At 42.9% G+C, this 19349-nt stretch overlaps 1 pseudogene; it reads right to left on the bottom strand.

The window, feature by feature from the left end:
• Positions 1-18198: 18198 nt before the first annotated feature.
• LOC132373110 (homeobox protein OTX2-like) lies at positions 18199-19349 on the bottom strand (annotated as a pseudogene).

The following is a 19349-nucleotide window of genomic DNA, read 5'->3' as shown; positions in this document are numbered from 1 at the left end:
TATCTCTGGTCATTCTATCCTGTGCCATTGATCTATATTTCTGTTTTTGTGCCAGTACCATACTGTCTTGATTACTGTAGCTTTGTGGTATAGTTTGAAGTCAGGGAGCCTGATTCCTCCAACTCCATTTTTCTTTCCCAAGATTGCTTTGGCTATTTGGGGTCTTTTGTGTTTCCATACGAATTGTAAAATTTTTTGTTCTAATTCTGTGAAGAATGCCATTGGTAGCTTGATAAGGATTGCATTGAATCTGTAGATTGCTTTGGGTAGTATAGTCATTTTCACAACATTGATTCTTCCAATCCAAGAACATGGTATATTTCTCCATCTGTTTATATCATCTTTGATTTCTTTCATCAGTGTTTTATAGTTTTCTGAGTACAAGTCTTTTGCCTCCTTAGGCAGGTTTATTCCTAGGTATTTTATTCTTTTTGTTGCAATGGTAAGTGGGAGTGTTTCCTTAATTTCTCTTTCAGATTTTTTGTTGTTGGTATATAGGAAAGCCAGAGATTTCTGTGCATTAATTTGTATGCTGCAACCTTACCAATTTCATTGATTAGTTCTAGTAGTTTTCTGGTGGCATCTGTAGGATTTTCTATGTATAGTATCATGTCATCTGCAAACAGTGACAGTTTTACTTCTTCTTTTCCAATTTGGATTCCTTTGATTTCTTTTTCTTCTTTGATTGCCGTGGCTAGGACTTCCAAAACTATGTTGAATAAGAGTGACAACAGTGGACATCCTTGTCTTGTTCCTGATCTTAGTGGAAATACTTTCAGTTTTTCACCATTGAGTATGACGCTTGCTGTGGGTTTGTCATATATGGCCTTTATTATGTTGATATAGGTTCCCTCTATGCCCACTTTCTGGAGAGTTTTTATCATAAATGGGTGTTGAATTTTGTCAAAAGTTTTGTCTGCATCTATTGAGATGATCACATGGTTTTTATTACTTAATTTGTTAATGTGGTGTATCACATTGATTGATTTGCATATATTGAAGAACCCTTGCATCCCTGGGATAAATCCCACTTGATCATGCTGTATGATCCTTTTAACGTGCTGTTGGATTCTGTTTGCTAGTATTTTGTTGAGGATTTTTGCATCTATGTTCATCAGTGATATTGGTCTATAATTTTCTTTTTGGGGGATATCTTTTTCTGGTTTTGATATCAAGGTGATGGTAGCTTTGTAGAATGAATTTGGGAGTGTTTCTCCCTCTGCAATTTTTTGGAAGAGTTTGAGAAGGATTGGTGTTAGCTCTTCTCTAAATACTTGATAGAATTCACCTGTGAAGCCATCTGGTCCTGGGCTTTTGTTTGTTGGAAGATTTTTAATTATGGTTTCAATTTCATTACTTGTGATAGGTCTGTTTATATTTCCTAATTCTTCCTGGTTCAGTCTTGGAAAATTGTACCTTTCCACGAATTTGTCCATTTCTTCATGGTTGCCCATTTTATTGGCAGATAGTTGTTTGTAGTAGTCTTTTATAGTCCTTTGTATTTCTGCAGTATCTGTTGTGATTTCTCCTTTTTCATTTCCAATTTTATTGATTTGTGTCCCCTCCCTTTTCTTCTTGATGAGTCTGGCTAAGGATTTATCAATTTTGTTTATCTTCTCAAAGACCCAGCTTTTAGTTTTATTGATCTTTGCTATTGTTTTCTTCATTTCTATTTCATTTATTTCTGCTCTGATTTTTATGATTTCTTTCCTTCTGCTGACTTTGGGTTTTCTTTGTTCTTCTTCCTCTAGTTGTTTTAAGTGTAGGTTAGATTGTTTATTTGATATTTTTCTTGTTTCTTGAGGTGAGATTGAATTGCTATAAACTTCCCTCTTAGAACTGCTTTTGCTGCATCCCGTAGGTTTCGGGTTGTCGTGTTTTCATGGTCTTTTTTTCCTATGTATTTCTTTATTTCTTCTTTGATTTCTTCAGTGATCTCTTGGTTATTTAGTAGCACACTGTTTAGCCTCCATGTATTTGTGTTTTTTACAGTTTTTTCCCAGTAATTGATTTCTAATCTCATAGCATTGTGGTCAGAAAAGATGCTTGATACAATTTGAATTTTCTTAAATTTTCTGAGTCTTGATTTGTGACCCAAGATGTGATCTATCCTGAAGACTGTTCCTTGTGCCCTTGAGAAGAAAGTGTATTCTGCCACTTTGGGGTGGAATGTTCTGTAAACATCAGTTAGATCTATCTGGTCTATTGTGTCATTTAAAGCTTGTGTTTCCTTATTTATTTTCTGTTTGGATGATCTGTCTACTGGTGTAAGTGGAGTGTTAAAGTCCCCTACTATTATTGTGTTACTGTCAATTTCTCCTTTCATGGTTGTTAGCATTTGCCTTATGTATTGAGGTGCTCCTATGTTGGGTGCGTAAACATTTATAATTGTTATATCTTCTTCTTGGATTGATCCTTTGATCATTATGTACTGTCCCTCCTTATCTCTTGTAACAGTCTTTACTTTAAAGTGTATTTTATTTGATATGAGTATTGCTACTCCAGCTTTCTTTTGATTTCCATTTGCATGGAGTATCATTTTCCATCCCTTCACTTTCAGTCTGCATGTGTCCCTAGGTCTGAAGTGAGTCTCTTGTAGACAGCATATATATGGGTCTTGTTTTTGCATCCATTCAGCCAGTCTGTGTCTTTTGGTTGGGGCATTTAATCTATTTACATTCAAGGTTATTATCAATATGTATGTTCCTATTACAATTTTATTTGTTGTTTTGGGTTTGTTTTTGTGGGTCTTTTTCTTCTCTTATGTTTCCTGCTTAGAGAAGTTTCTTTAGAATTTGTTTTAAAGCTGGTTTGGTGGTGCTGAATTCTCTTAGCTTTTGCTTGTCTGAAAAGATTTTGACTTCTCCATCGAATCCGAATGAGATCCTTGCTGGGTAGAGTAATCTTGGTTGTAGGTTTTTCTCTTTCATCACTCCAAGTACATCCTGCCACTCCCTTCTGGCCTGGAGAGTTTCCACTGAAAACTCAGCTGATAACCTTATGGGGATTGCTTTGTATGTTATTTTTTTGTTTTTCCCTTGTTGCTTTTAATATTTTTTCGTTGAATTTAATTTTTGTTAGTTTGATTAATATGTGTCTTGGTGTGTTTTTCCTAGGGTTTATCCTGTATGGGACTCTCTGTGCTTCCTGGATTTGGGTGACTATTTCCTTCCCCATGTTAGGGAAGTTTTCAACTATAATCTCTTCAAATATTTTCTCAGACCCTTTCTTTTTCTCTTCTTCTTCTATAATTCGAATGTTGGTGCGTTTAGTGTTGTCCCAGAGGTCTCTGAGATTGTCTTCAATTCTTTTCATTCTTTTTTCTTTATTCTGCTCCTCAGCAGTTATTTCCATCATTTTGTCTTCCAGCTCACTTATTCGTTCTTCTGCCTCAGTTTTTCTGTTATTGATTCCTTCTAGTGTATTTTTTCATTTCAGTTATTGTGTTGTTCATCTCTGTTTGTTTCTTCTTTAGTTCTTCTAGATCTTTGTTAAACATTTCTTGTATTTTCTCAATCCATGCCTCCATTCTATTTCTGAGATTCTGGATCATCTTTACTATCATTACTCTGAATTCTTTTTTCATGTAGCTTGCCTATTTCCTCTTCATTTATTTGGTCTTGTAGGTTTTTACCTTGCTCCTTCATCTGTGACGTATTTTTTGGCAGTCTCTACTTTTTTTTTTTTTTTTAATGAATGGGATTGTGTTCTTGTCTTACTGGTTGTTTGGCCTGAGGCTTCCAACACTGGAGTTTGTAGGCTATTGGGTAGAGTTCTGTCTTGGTGCTGAGATGAGGAACTCCGTGAAACCTCACTCCAATGAATATTCCCTGGGGTCTGATGTTCTCTGTTAGTCCAGTGGTTCAGACTCGGACCTCCCATGGCAGGAGCTTTGGCTCGACCCCAGGCTCATGAACCAAGATCCCACAAGCCGTATGGGGTGGCAAAAAAAAAAAAAAAGAAGAACAATAACAAAGTAAAAAATAAAATTAGACTAGGAAACTAAGAGATATGTTAAGAAGAATATAAAAATAAAAATATAGATGAATCAACAACCGGAAGGTACATTAGTACCACAATAGTGAAAAAGAGGAGGAGGGAAAAGGAAAAAAAAAAGAGAAAATGCCTTGGCTGTGGAGGGTGGGGCCTAAGTAAGGGCGAGGTTTGGGCAGTGGGTGGGACCAATGCTCAGGATCCACAGGGCTGGAAAAGGCCCTGGGGACTGTGGGGGGTTGGGGCTTAGGCTCAAGGAACAGAAGAGGCCCAGGCCTGCCCCCCACCCCTGGTCTCAGAAGGCAGGGGACCTCACCTGGGAGCCCAGCAGGATTCCTGGGCTCGAGTAGGTGGGGCAAATGCCCTCCTCTCCTCTCCTGCTCCTCCAGTCTGGGAGGGCCCCTCCCACCTGCTTCCTGATCTCCCCAGCCCCCCTCCTATGCCCCCAGGACCCACATGGCCTGGAGGGGGCTTTGGAGGAGGGGTACCGGCTTGTGAGCTCAGCAGGCTCCCCAATCCGAGTGGGCCAGACGATCGCCCTCTGCTCCTCTCCCACTCTTTCTGGAGAGTCCCTCCCGCCTGCCTTTCCTGATCTCCCTGGCCTCAGGGGCACCAATCCTGTCGGGCCTCCACTTCTCCTCTCCCCTCAGTCCCCCTACATGCTACCGGTTTACTTTGGGGTTCCTCCCATCTCCTTGGGCGTCAGAGTCCCCCACCAGTGGCTGGCAGGCACCCTAGTTGTGGGGAGACACTAACTCCGTGTCTTCCCACACTGCCATCTTGACTCCGCCTCTTCCTCTATTATTAACATCTGGTGTTAGTGTGGTACATTTATTACCATTGATGAACGAACATGGATACATTATTTTAACATAGTTTACATAAGAGTACACTCTTTGTGTTGCACATTCTATGGGTTTGACAAATGTATAATGCCTTGTATCTACCATTACACTATCATACCACACGGTTTCATTGCCCTAAAAATCCCCTATGCTTCACCTATTCATCCCTCCCTCACTCCCCCCAGTCACCTGGCAACCATATTTTTACTGTCTCCATATTTTTACCCTTCCCAGAATGTCATATAGTTGGAATCATACAGTATGCAGTTTTTTCAGATTGAGTTCTTTAGCAAAACATATTTAAATTTCCTCCATGTCTTTTTGTACCTTGATAACTCCTTCCTTCCTTTCTTTCTTCATTTATTTTTAATTTTTTAATTTCAACTATACAATGACAAAATTAAACTGAAATATCTATCTGCTACTGGTGGGAGAGGTATGAGGAGGCTTTGAGTTTCCATATTCTTTGCCACACTTCCTTTCAGCCGCCCTTCTTCCTATCCTTTCAGTATCCTCATGATTTGAGCTTTTATCATTAGAAAGTGATCGCCTTTTCTTTTTAATAATGTTTTTCACCTTAAAGTTTATTTTGTTTGATATTAATAAAGTTATGCCAACTTCCTTCTCATTAATGTTTACATGTGTGAAATGAAATTCATATTTTATGGCAAGACAAGAAAAATTTAAACATAAAAACATTTTCTCTGTCCTTTAGCCTTCTCTCTCCCCTCTACTGTGCATTGTGTATCTGGATTTTGCATCCACCAAACCTGCCCCACTGGCAGAAATACCTGCTCAGCCATAAAGAACAACATTCTCCTAGCATCAATAAGACACCTCCTTAAAAGATAACATTCCGTCTTGATCTTGAAAGGGACCATGACGACACTTAGATCTGGATTGTGTAAACTGTCAATAATACATCATTTAATACACAGCTTTCTGTCTCAAAAAACTTATATAACTGTGTGTTGACTTCTAATGGATGAAACAGTTCTTGGAGCTTTTTGAGTTGCTGTTCCCAGGTTATAATCCTCTTCTTGGCTTCAATAAAATTTTCCATTCCTTTCTTAGACCAACTGATTAATTTATCATTGACACATGATATATCTTTTCCCATCATTTTATTTTCACCCTTTCTTATGTGTAAGCTTATGTATCATTCTGTTAATGCAGATCAGTCAATCAGTGATTGATTCGCTGATTCCCCAATGTTAAACCAACCTTCTATTCTTGGAACAGACCCAAGCTGTTGGTTGTGATTATTACCATATGTATATGGCTGGATTTGGTTTGTTAACATTCTCTTCGGAAGACAAAGCAGAATGTGGGTCCAGGTGGGAAGGGTGTGTCCTTGGGTGAGGTGGCCTCCTGCAACTAAAACACACCCTAAAGGAGCTGAGAGTTGGAAACTTTCTGCTAATCACACTCCCTGCCGTTGGAGCAGCCCACATCCAGTGATTGACAGAGACAAAGGTCTAAAGACATTTTGGCCCAACCTAGCATTTCTTATGGGCCATGGATGGTCCAGAACATCCCATGGGATTGGCCAAAATTTTGTCTCAGCTGTATCACATTTTGACTTCACCCTCTGACCAAGACTACCTCCTCTTCTTCCATTCACAGATGTTGATCCCTAATTAATACCCTGCCGGCCAGACTCCATCTCAGCATCTACTTCTGGAAAACCCAACTAGCAACAGAGTAGGCAGGGCCAGTTTGCTGGGCATGCAACATGGGCAGCCTTACAGGGCCCTGCTCTCAGAAGGGCCCCATGCTTGGTTTAATGCGGCGCTGTCACCATCTTGAGAGGATAAATTTTGATGGCCTGATAAATGAATCTGCATAAAAGTAATCCAGAAAAATCTTATGATCAATCAAGATATCACATTAATACAGTATTATTATTCATTGTATTACATAAAATTATGGTACCAAAAATAGTACATTTTTGCCATTTGCAAGTTTATGTTGTTATTCAGGTTTAACTATGATTCCTATTACATTTTATAATTTAAAAACATTCTCAAAGGAAAAAGCTTTATATATATGTTATATATATTATATATATATTACTTTTCTTTTATTTTTTTGGCTCCACTGCACGGCATACAGAACTCCCCCAACTGGGGATCGAACCCGCGCCCCCTACAGTGGAAGCGCGGAGTCTTAACCACTGGACCACCAGGGAAACCCAACAGCTTTATATATATATATTTTTTTTTTTTTTTTTTTAACACAGCTTTATATTTTAACAGCATTTTTTTCCTGGGTTTTGAGAATGTGGTCACATTTTCTTTTCGTGCTGAGCCCTGTAAATTATGCAGCAGGCCCTGAAGGTGAGATCCTGTGCCACTAACTTGGTTGTCCCACGGGAGTTTGGAAAAGAGGAGTAATACTTTAAGCTATTATCTGTCATTTACCCCTTAATGTAAATGAATTTCAGATCCTTTTATGAAAGATCTTAAAACATGTAAGAAACGAGCTTAGGGGCACTACATACCTGGAAAATAGAAAGAATACCATTAAGGTGGGAAAGGGTGATGAAATGGGGGTCAGAGGTTAAAGATAAACTCCAAATTTTGTACCCAGGTAGGCTTTGTTAGACTCTTATTCCTGATGCTAATGTGAATAAAACGTACAGCCCAGCTATTAAAAACTAAAAATTAAGACATCGTTTATATGAGTCATAAAAAACTTCCCTTACCCCCAGGAGTACGCTAACACCACATATAAAAGTGAACAATCAGAAACGTCATTCAACCTCTTGTTTAAAACTGGCTTTGAATGGCCCAACTCTGGAGAATTGGAGATGTTTTTTATTACCTGGGGTTCTCTGAAGGGATATCAACTAATCAGAGTTCTAAATAGAGAAAAATATCTGGAGTTAATTAAAATGTGCCGATACTGTCATTTTCCATGTGGGGCAGAAAGAACTAATGTGTAGTTAGGATATCAGCAAAAAGCTAGTAAAAATATGTCACTGGTAAATTGAATGTACAACTCCTGGGAAGCGAGCACAACTTTTTTTTTTTTTTTTTTACATTCTATTCCATGTGCATTTGATATTTCTATTTACATGGCTACTTTGTACAAAAAGTAAGAATCTGTTTTCATGTGAAAGGAACTTCTACAGTTAACAGCACTCTAGCTACGGTTGTGGAATAAACTGTTCCAGTCCTTTTATAAACAGATTTCAGACTCAGAAAGGATCTGTCAGACAGAAGGAAAACTAATCCAAGAGACTTTATCCACAGCATTTTGACTATATATCCTGAGCAAAGACAACTGTTAACAAATATTGAATACTGGTTGGTAGTTTTGATTTTCACAGTAAAATGGGTTAGCAATTTAAAACTACTTTCTGTGTATTCTTGGATTAAGTAAATGAAGAAATATATTAAGAATGATGGAAGCCATGTTTTTCATTGCTAGCGAAGGGAATTACAAATATGGAGAGAGGGAACTTTAAAACAAATTCATGTGGTGTTTGTTTGGAAATTGAAGGTCAATGGGAGCTCGTGTGCCAGGTACAATATTTAATAAGTTAAATGTTATTGCATTTATTCACTTTCATAAATATAAAGTGAAGATGCATTTATTTACCCAATGTTTAAAAATAATTTATTTACCTAATTAAAAGAAAACCAGCAGGGTAGCAAAGGTGGTTCAAAGAGAATTTGAGAGATTAAATATTATAGGCACTTGGGAATGTAAGTTGGTACAGCCACTATGGAAAACAGTATGGAGGTTCCTCAGAAAACTAAAAGTAGAATTACCGTATGATCCAGCAATCCCACTCCTGGGAATATACACAGACAAAACTATAATTCAAAAAGACAGGGACTTCCCTGGTGGTCCAGTGGTAAAGAATCCGCCTTGCAATGCAGGGGACGCGGGTTCGATCCCTGGTCAGGGAACTAAGATCCCAAATGCCATGGGGCAACTAAGCCCACATGCCACAACTACTGAGCTTGCACGCTCCTCAACTAAAGCCTGCATGCCACACACTACAGAGCCCACGCGATCTGTAGCCCACACGCCACAACTAGAGAAGAGAAAACCCGCATGCCACAACTAGAGAGAAGCCCGCACACCACAACGAAGATCCCGCATGCCTCAACAAAGATCCTGCGTGCTGCAACTAAGACCTGAGGCAGACAAAAATAAATTAAATAAATAAATAATAAATCTTTTTTTAAAATCCTAAAACTTATTTTAAAAAAACCAAAAAGACACATGCACCCCTATGTTCATAGCAGCACTGTTCACAATAGCCAAAACACAGAAACAACCTAAATGTCCATCGACAGATGAATGGATAAAGAAGATGTGGTACATATATACAATGGAATACCAGTCAACCATAAAAAAGAATGAAATAATGCCATTTGCAGCAACATGGATGCAAATAGAGATTATCATTCTAAGTGCAGTGAGTCAGAAAGAGAAAGACAAATATCATATGATATCACTTATATGTGGAATCTAAAATATGGCACAGATGAACCCATCTACAAAACGGAAACAGACTCACAGACATAGAGAACAGACTTGTGACTGCCAAGGAGGAGGAGGAGGAAGAGGGATGGACTGGGAGTTTGGGGTTGGCAGATGCAAACTATTACATTTAGAATAGATAAACAACAAGGTCCTATGTATAGCACAGGGAACTATATTCAATATCCTGTGATAAACCATAATGGAAAAGAATATAAAGAAAGGAATGCATATACATGTATGAGTCACTTTGCTGTACAAGAGCGACTGGCACAATATTGTAAATCAACTATACTTCAATAAAAAATTTTTTAACATTATAGGCACTGAATAAAGAATAGGATTTCTGGGGTAGATACAAAACTGGTTAATGTCATACAGGGCAAGGAAGCTGTAACCTTTGGGATCTTGGGGATTCTGTTTCTTTTTTTTTTTAATTAATTAATTTATTTTTGGCTGCGTTGGGTCTTCACTGCTGCGCACGGGCTTTCTCTGGTTGCGTCGAATGGGGACTACTCTTCGTTGTGGTGCATGGGCTTCTCATTGCAGTGGCTTCTCTTGTTGCGGAGCACAGGCTCTAGAGCTCAGGTTCAGTAGTTGTGGCACACAGGCTTAGTTGCTCCATGGCATGTGGGATCTTCCTGGACCAGGGATCAAACCCATGTCCCCTGCATTGGCAGGCAGACTCCCAACCACTGTGCCACAAGGGAAGTCCCAGGGATTTTGTTTCTGATTTCTTTGGTTTTTGTTGTTTTATTTTTCACCTGAAAGAAATGATTTACATCAGTACCAGACAAAAATCTGCATGTTAACATGTAACCTTATACAGTCTGGGCTCTATTCAATGGTGAAGAACAAATCAAACCAAAGTACATTTCCCTAAAAAATGAAAAAAAACCTTGAGTGGGCCTTTAGCTGCAGAATGGACAGTGTCCTTTATAGAGAGGACAAGATATGTCTGCCATGAGGGCCAGGAAACATTGCTACTTCAGTAGCAATAAGCAAGCACCAGGATCTTAGTTTCTAAACACCATTCTCCACTAAAAGGAACAAAGACTCCATGAAGTAATGGTTAATTACAGAGCTAGGGCAGAAAATGTATAAGAGAGATCTGGAATGTAGTTATGTGCCAGAAAGTAAGGGAGTGCTCAAAGAATGGTGGAGGCATGTTAAAAGGACTCAAGAGCCTGCATGAAGGGACTCCAACTGGCCAAATCTGGGGCAATTTAAGCATAGAAATAAATAATGCTAGTAAAGGAATAGAATCCATTGAGTAAAATAAGAATTTGTGTGTCTTTATATAAATAACTGGAGGAGAAGGGAAAGTTCTTCCTAACAGTGGAATGCCAGCCAATAAAGGTAGAAGAAATAATAAAATGAGAAAAAACACTATTTTGTAATACTCATAGTAATGGTTGATTCAGGCAAGATATATCAATGAATGCTACAACTAGTGGATGAAAGTTTGATAAGGAACAGGATATTTATACAGTTTCAAAATATTTCCTATCAAATGATTGATTAATTACAGAGGAAAAAAATAGTAACTTTACAATGGAGACACTGACAGGCACCACTTTCACTAAGTAATCAAAATGAACATTACCAGTAATGGGACAAATCAATATCATGTGCCTCCTGATGTAATGTCCTAAGAAGGACACAACATCATTTCTGTAATATTATTGCCAAAATGCATAACCTGAATCTGATCATGAAGAAACATCAGACAAACCCAAATTGAAGGACATTGATTAGATAATTAGATAATAGCAATGTATCAATGTAAAATATTCTGACTTTGTTACTCCTTAAAGTATTTAGGGGCAAATAGACACAATGTCTGCAACTGATTCCCAAGTGGTTCAGAAAAACATACATTCATGTATTTTATATATATATGTATATATGTATGCATACATAATGATACATGCATATATTCTTTTATATGCATTTTATATGCATATAAAAGAAATGAAGGAGTTTGGTGCTTGCAAGATGATGAGGTTTGGAAATGGCTGCTAAAGACACAGGGAATGTGATTTGCTGAGAGAATAGGGAGGACCTGAACCTTCTGGCCTCCAATTCCACCACTTCAATGAAGCAGCAGTGACCAAGTCCAGCGACCACTCCCCGGTCATCTTCCTTGTTGATCTCTGATCTGCTGTTGACTTTGTCTCCTTGAAAACATCTCTTCCCTCCACTTCCACTGGCGTGGCTCTCCTGGTTTTTCCTTCTGCCTTTCCATCTCTTTCCCAGCTCTTCCTTCTCTGCCTATTTCTTTCGTGCATGTGACATTCAGGGTTCTGGTCTCGCCACCCTTCACAGTCTCCCACATCAGGTTCATCTATGCTCACAACTTCCATGACCACCTCATGCTGAAGAATCTCCCACCCTCATCTCCTGCTCAGGTCCTGCTCTTCTAAGTCATATCTACATTTCCACCTGTCCTTTGGGTACCTGCACCCAGCGGCATCTCAAACTCAACATGTCCCAAACAGAACTCACTGTCTTCCTGTTCACTCTGCCATACTCCTGCTCCAGTCTTCTCTACCTCAGAGAATATCCTGTTCTCAGGACGGAACCCTGAGTCTCATTATGCACTGAGCACCTTCAGTCAGTCACTGAGTCCTGTCTTTTCTGCCTCCTAATTCTCTCTCACACCCGTCCGCTTCTATCACTACAGTCACCCCCCGGCAGTCCGTTGACCCCACCTCTCCTTGGATCATTGCAACAGCCTCCTAGCTGTCCTCTCCCCCTCTAGGCCACGTGTCACACTGAGGTTAAACGCCGTGGGTGAGCACTTTAACCTGAGTCTGAACTCCTCCGGATAAGTCACGCAGCCCTGTGTGTTCTGGCCCCTGCTCTCCTCTCTGGCCTCATCTTCTACGGCCTCTCCCCTCTTGCACCCTACATGCCAGCCCCTCAAACTTCCCTCACTTCCTCCAACCCAGTATCCCCCCATCAGTTTGGAAACCTCTCCCCTTCCTACCCTTCCTCACTCCACGTGCTTCTCCCACCCACCCACTCAGCCTTACATAAATTGAATTCAGCTCTCACGCGTCGCTTGTTTACTACTTCCTCTGTGAAAATTTCCAAGACTCACCAAGTCTGGTTGAGGATCTCCAATAATGCACTTCCCACCATAGTATTTGCCATGGTGAACTGTAATTTCCTGTTTATTTGTCTTTATCCTCGTGAGGACAGTACTGTGTCTTGTTCATGGTTGAAGCCTCAGTGCTCGTCGTTATACCTGGCACATTATACCTGGCCACATATAATGATGGAGATATGGATAGATGGATCAATAGATAAATGATTGATTGATAATAGGTGATAGATGATAGAAAGATGATAGAAAGATAGATGATAGATAGGTAGGTAGATAGACAGATGATAGAGAATAGGTACACAAACAAACAACTCAGTATAAATTCCAGAGGGTTTTGGAATCTGGCCTCATGACTTCCTGAGATCCAGAGCAATACACTTTGTCAGTTTTACTCATTACGGCCGAACAGTATCAAAGGCCTTTGAGGTAGAGATTTCCTTTTCCACAGCTAGGTTGGGAGTTTTATGGCTTTGAAGTAACAGTACTATGTTTTGCCACGTGGTGGCGCCAGCACAACACCAAAGAGGCCTTCAGAGGCGCCATTTCGCCCCCATCATCAGACGGGGGGGTGATATCACCCACCCTTGTTGACAGTGGACAGCATTATTGTGGTGTAAAGCCTTTATTAGGGGCTTGTATTCATTGTTCAGGAAGTCTTGGCCATATTTACAGCTCTCTGAGACTCAGAGAAATCATCCCAGTTCCACAGAAGGGTGGAGAGGGTTATTTCCTCTCCCACGAAAGCGTGTCAGCCTATTGTGCTAATAGGTGAGCAGCTGCTCCACTGTCAATGAGGAGAAACCTTGGGGAATTGCTGTCTTCAGAAAAGCCGAGTACTCTTCCCTCAGGGCCTGCCTCTGAGGGCTGAGCAGGCCCTGGGCACTGAGAGGTGGGGCTCTGCAGTCCTGGCCAGAGTCCTGCTTCTGGAAGGAGCCTTCAGTGCTCCTGGCATTTCCTGTGATGGGGCTCAGGGGCCCCCTGCACCCAGATCCCTCCCCCTCCCCCATCCAGCCTTACTCACCCTCACCTCCTTAACCCTTTGATGACTCCCTCAAGACCCTTACAAGGCGCTGCAGAGGCGGGCTCCTGGTTTGCAGTACTCTGTAATCAGCCCTGAATGCCCCAGGGCATTTGCACACCCCAGTGGGTGGAAATGGGGTGGAGAGACTGGGCTGTGTAATGGCCAGTCTGGTCCCAGGCAGACTCCCTGAAGACTCTCAGGCTCCCCAACGCCATAGGCCAGCATCAGCATGCACACATGAAGGATGGACCAGTCCAGCCAAGGAGAGTGAGGGGAGGAGGGAGTCAGCAGGAAACGCTTGCAAGACCTTGACCAAGAACCTTCTCGTGTTTCTCCTAGAGCAGACATCACAGCCGCCCCACGCTGGGGCAGAGATCTTCTGGCTCTCTGTAGAGGGGGATGGTACACCCCACCCCACGATAAACACAGACACAAGACACAACCCTCATGGCTGTTAAGCCAGGGCTCCTAAAAACTCTCAATTCAGGGACCCCTTTAGCAGGACACAGGACCCTAAGCAGCATTTCCCCCACCTATACAGGTGACACAGCCATGGGAGATACCAGCAAGCTTTGTCTAGGGTAAGCTTTGTGTCTATGTTCCTTCAGTCAACAGACCTTCACCAGGGACCCACCGGGTGCCAGGCACTGTGCCAGGATCACAGGGTGAATAAGAAAGACACAGTTCTCCAGTTCAGGAACTTACAGGCTAGCAGGGAATCAGACCCGTTAGTATTTGTCGCACCTGGTTATAAGCACTGTAACAGAAGTGACACAAAAGTGCTAAGGTAATAGCTCTGATTATTTATTATTGTGTTTTTTGATTTGCATTCAAAGCCACATCACAGAATATACATTAGAGAGCACTTATGTCTTCACGTGACTTGCATTTTTGGTCAGTGCCTATGTTGCAGGAAGGGGACCCCTTCCAGGGCCCGACAGTGGGCTCTTGTCTAACGCTCGGAGAGGAATTGTCCGAGGAGACACACGTGCTGACAAAGCGAGAGACTTAATTGGGAAGGGGCGCCCGGGCGGAGAGCAGCAGGGTGAGGGACCGCAGGAGAACCGCTCTGCCACGCGGCTTGCAGCCTTGGGTTTCATGGTGATGGGATTAGTTTCGGGTTGTCTCTGGCCAATCACTCTGACTCAGGGTCCTTTCCGGTGGGGCGCACAACCGCTCAGCCAAGATGGATTCCAGCGAGGAGGATTCTGGGAGGCTGGTAAGACATGCGGACAGGTGTCTCCTCTCTCCTTTTGACCTTTCCCGATTCTTCTGGTTGGTGGTGGCTTGTTAGTTCCGTGTTCCTAACCAGGATCTCCTGTCGTAAAATAACTCATGCAAATTGTTGCTGTGTTTGCCTGGCCCCGGAGGGCGGTTTCAGTCAGTGTTTCCCCTAACACCTAGACTGCTTGGGTGGAAAGAAATTCCTCCAAGACACTCCCTTCTGAGTATGAGTCAGGAAGCCGAGGCCTCCCAGGCATAACCCGGTCAGAGGCGGGGTGACTGGTCTCCAGGACATGTTCCAGCCAGAGGCCGGGCACAGCCTGGGGAGCGGGCAGCAAGATGGGAAACCTGCCCCCCACATGAGGCAGAGGCCCCATTGCTGGCTCCAGCCCTCCCCTATGACTGCTGGCCCTTCAGCTGTCACAGCCCTTCTCTGGCCTCGGCTTCTCATCTGCAGCGATTAGATGAGAGGAAATGGTCCTGCCCTCTTCTCCACCTCTAAGCCTGTCGCCTTTGTGATTCTCGTCCTTGCCATTAGGAGCTGAAGAATCGCCTCGCTCTGAGTCAGATGCCGTGTGGCCGCATCACTGAGAGGTGACTCAGACCCAGACAGGGCTCTGAGGCTCCTTTTGTAATTCCCTTGTTTGGCCCCAGGCAGGGTCTCTCTTGGGAGGTGCTGGGCAGAGCCTCTCTCTGGGCCAAGGAAGAACCTGGGCACCCAACACCCAGAAAAAAAAAGGAATGTCTTTCCAAGCTTTAAATCACGTGGAAATTTAAGTTATAAATTGTATGGAGAATGCCTTGGGCACCATTATGCTTCATTGTGCCTGGAAGCCCAAACTAATGTTCTGGGTTGGTTTTTTTTTTGGTGTAAATTTATTTATTTATTTTTGGCTGCGTTGGGTCTTCGTTGCTGCATGCGGGCTTTCTCTAGTTGTGGTGAGCGGGGGCTATTCTTTTTTGTGGTGCGTGGGCTTCTCATTGCGGTGGCTTCTCTTGTTGCGGAGCACGGGCTCTAGGCGCGTGGGCTTCAGTAGTTGTGGCACGTGGGCTCAGCAGCCAAACTAATGTTCTAAAAAGTAAATATCTCTAAGTCTGTAGAAAAGTCGTGTGTGTGTGTGTGTGTGTGTGTGTGTGTGTAAAAGAAAACAAACAAACAACCTCTCAGAGGAGGAAGAAGCCTCAGGCAGTGGAAATATCCTGGTTATTCTACCCCCAGCGCTGGCTACATTTACAAGTGGCCCCTGTGATTGGAAGTTGGAAGCAGAGGAGATGATGGACCAGGCAGGTTCTGGGGCAGGAAAAGCCAGAACAACGTACACAAAAGGCACAGGCAGAGAAAGAGGAGCTGGTGAAGGAGGTTGAGGAAGAACAGGCAGAGAGCTGGGAGAAAAGCCGGGAGAGGGAGTCATCCACGGAAGCAGAGGAGGAAAGGTTTCGAGAAGGAGGGGAAGGACTGCAGTACCAGAGGCAGCGCACAATACCCGAGGTGAAAACAGGGAAGCCTCGGTATCTGCAAAACAGCTCACAGGGTATGGCTCAAAATATTATCTCTAGCCCTTGAGGAGGAACTAGATCCTTGACTGAGGATCTGGAAGCCATCAGTGACTGTGGCCATGGCAGTTTGCGGCGTGCTGATAAATAAGGGTCAGTATGTTCATTTTTCTCCCCATTCGCTCTGCAAACCACACTGCCCCATGTCTAGGGCAGGGCTTCCCAAATGCAGCTTTGCGTTCAAATTCCGACTCCACTACTCACTAGCTGGATGACCCCAGGGAAGTCACTGAAACTCGTGGTGCCTCGGTTTCCTCATCTGTAAATGTGGAAAAAATGACAAGACCCATCAATGAAATGAAAAAATATGTGTAGAGCATTCAAGTTGAAGACAAGCTCTCCCCAGGCTGCTCCAGCCACTGACAATACAGCAGAGGCACTGGGCTGGCCATTTCTGCCCACTGCTGACTTCTAAGAGGCCTGCTTTGCTCAGGAGTCCCCAGTGGGTTGGCTGGGGCTTTCTCAGGCGGCACTGCTGGCCCACCAACCCCACTGTTTTTCCTTCTCTCTCTCTTTCCACAGGTGTCAGGCTTGCACTGTGGTCCGAAGGCTCCCCTACCTCCTCTGCTCCCTCCCCCCTTTCTCTTCCACAGGCATCACCCCCAATCAATCTCTTGCACGTCTAACTTTGTGTTGGCCTTTTGCTTCCTGGAGGACCCAAATTGGCAAACTAGGTAAAACAGAATTCTTTGCTACAGGACTTGCCTGAGCCTTTAATGTAAGAATATACGTTATGGTTCTCAAGAGGGGAACATAATTTGAAGTGTTTCCCAAATTTATTTGATCACTAAAAGCTAACATCCACCCACTCACAGCCACGACACCATGGAACATCCATTAACATCTCATGGAACTTATGATCTGCTAAGTAAAGTTTTGGGTTTTTTGTTTTGTTTTGTTTTATTTGCTTTTCTTTTTTTGTGTGCTAGAACCATTTTAATATAATTATACATATCTGCCAAATCCAGGAAGAAAGGCTTATGCATATATAACTTTTCCAGTTAACATCTGCAAGCATAAACAACGAGGATCTCAGTTTATAAATTCATCAGGGTCAGAGCAATTGACCAACGTCTCTTTACCGCTAGGCTTACCAACAGCAAATTACAGATGAATTAGTGTCCTTTCGTTTCTCTTCTCTCACTCTCCTTGTCCAGAGACATTTTGTTGTAAAGTTTCAGTGCAGCTTACCTCCAGCCAAAGGTAATCTTTTTAGATAAGTACTCAGTTGCTCTGAATTTACTTATAATGATAACCTCTTGAATCACAGAAGAACCCCTGCAGAGGTGGAGTTCAAGGTTGCATACAATAACAGGAGATCACAGTTTTGAAGTCTAGCACAGATTAAAAACCACAGATGTACCATTTATATAAGACACACACTGATTGTCTCTTAAACTACATATTGACTCCTTATGAACATTATTTTTTAAATAAAGTAGTGCATCTAGGGCAATCAGTCGCACAATTCACACAGCCCTGAAAAGTTTTTCAGTGCCAACGACCAGTTGGTCATGAAACGTGAGTGAGCTTGAGACACTGTCCATTCCTAAGATTCATCCAAGGATTGGCTAAGACATTGGAACACCTCTGCTTAAGAAGGCTATGTCTTTCCCTCTTTTCCCTCACAATTTAGTTTTGTTTGTTTATTTTTTGGTGGTATTTGGTTGCACGTGGCTAGAATGCTTTCGATCACTTTGCGAATCAGGAAAACCAATGATCTAAAACTATGATAGGATCTTAAGTGTATTGGTTTGTGCATTTCATGTAGCTGGCTGGCAGGCCCCTCTAAGGCCTTTCATTTTTCTTTCTATGCCTCGCAGGACATTAATCAGAAGATGAGTCTGAGCATCATACCATCTAACTCTTTTAACCAATGCCTGGCTAAAACTGGAATATCCAGCCCAGTGTATTTAAAAATCACCCACAAAAAGAGGTTCTGCAGGTCTTCACAAAACCTGGAATTTCCATGAAGATGTCTGATCTTTATAATCAAAGCAGTCAGTGGTTGAGTTAAAACCCAAGCTTGAAGCTCCATATCCCTGGGTGGAAAGAGAAGCTGGGGACTGATTGAGATGGCTGGTGACTGCGTTGGTACCCATGGGACTGAGTGTGGTCACTGGTCCAGGAACTGATGATGCATGGGGGTCAAATAAGATCCACAGTCCACGCCCCCAAAGTACGAATTTGAGCCAGCATATCCTTGACTATAACCCGAAGCCTGAGTATAGATCATAGGATAGGACCTCTGCATGCAGGAAGAGGAGGTGGACAAGGGATCGGACAGGGAGGAGATGGAAGCTGGGCTCCAGACACAGGAGCACTGCTGCTGGAAATGGCTGGGACCGAGGTGCTAGAGGGGGGAGTGAATTGGCCACTTGTTCCACTCTCTGAACTCACTTCCCGAGCAGGAGACGTCTTCTTTTTGGCAGGTTTCACTTTGTTTTGACCTCCATTCTGCTGTTGCTGCTGCTGTTGGTGGCACTTAGCTCTTCGATTCTTAAATTTATTTATTTGTTTTTATTTTTGGTTGTGTTGGGTCTTCGTTGCTGCGCGCGGGCTTTCTCTAGTTGCGGTGAGCGGGGGCTACTCTTCGTTGCGGTGCGCGGGCTTCTCATGGCGGTGGCTTCTCTTGTTGCGGAGCACGGGCTCTAGGCTCGTGGGCTTCAGTAGTTGTAGCTCGCGGGCTCTAGAGCGCAGGCTCAGTAGTTGTGGCGCATGGGCTTAGTTGCTCTGCAGCATGTGGGATCTTCCCGGACCAGGGCTCGAACACGTGTCCCATGCATTGGCAGGCGGATTCTTAACCACTGTGCCATCAGGGAAATCCCAGCTCTTCGATTCTTAAACCGCACCTGTAGCCTGGACTCAGGCAAGTTGATTTTCAGCGCCATCTCCTCCCACTTGAAGATATCTGGGTATCAGGTCTTAGCAAATAATGCTTCCCGCACATCTAGCTGCGCCCAGGTGAACGTCGTCCTCTCCCGCTGCTGTTTCTGAGGGGTGGCTGGGTAGCCCACCGAGGGGTGCAGCAAGTCCATGCCCAAAGTGGTCAGACTCAGCCCATTGACTGCGTAAGGTGGTTCTTAAGATAAGACATCAT

Source organism: Balaenoptera ricei, chromosome 1, assembly GCF_028023285.1.
Source record: "Balaenoptera ricei isolate mBalRic1 chromosome 1, mBalRic1.hap2, whole genome shotgun sequence".
Lineage (NCBI taxonomy): Eukaryota > Metazoa > Chordata > Mammalia > Artiodactyla > Balaenopteridae > Balaenoptera > Balaenoptera ricei.
The sequence above is the reverse complement of the archived record's forward strand: the minus strand, read 5'-3'. Positions and strand labels throughout refer to the sequence as shown.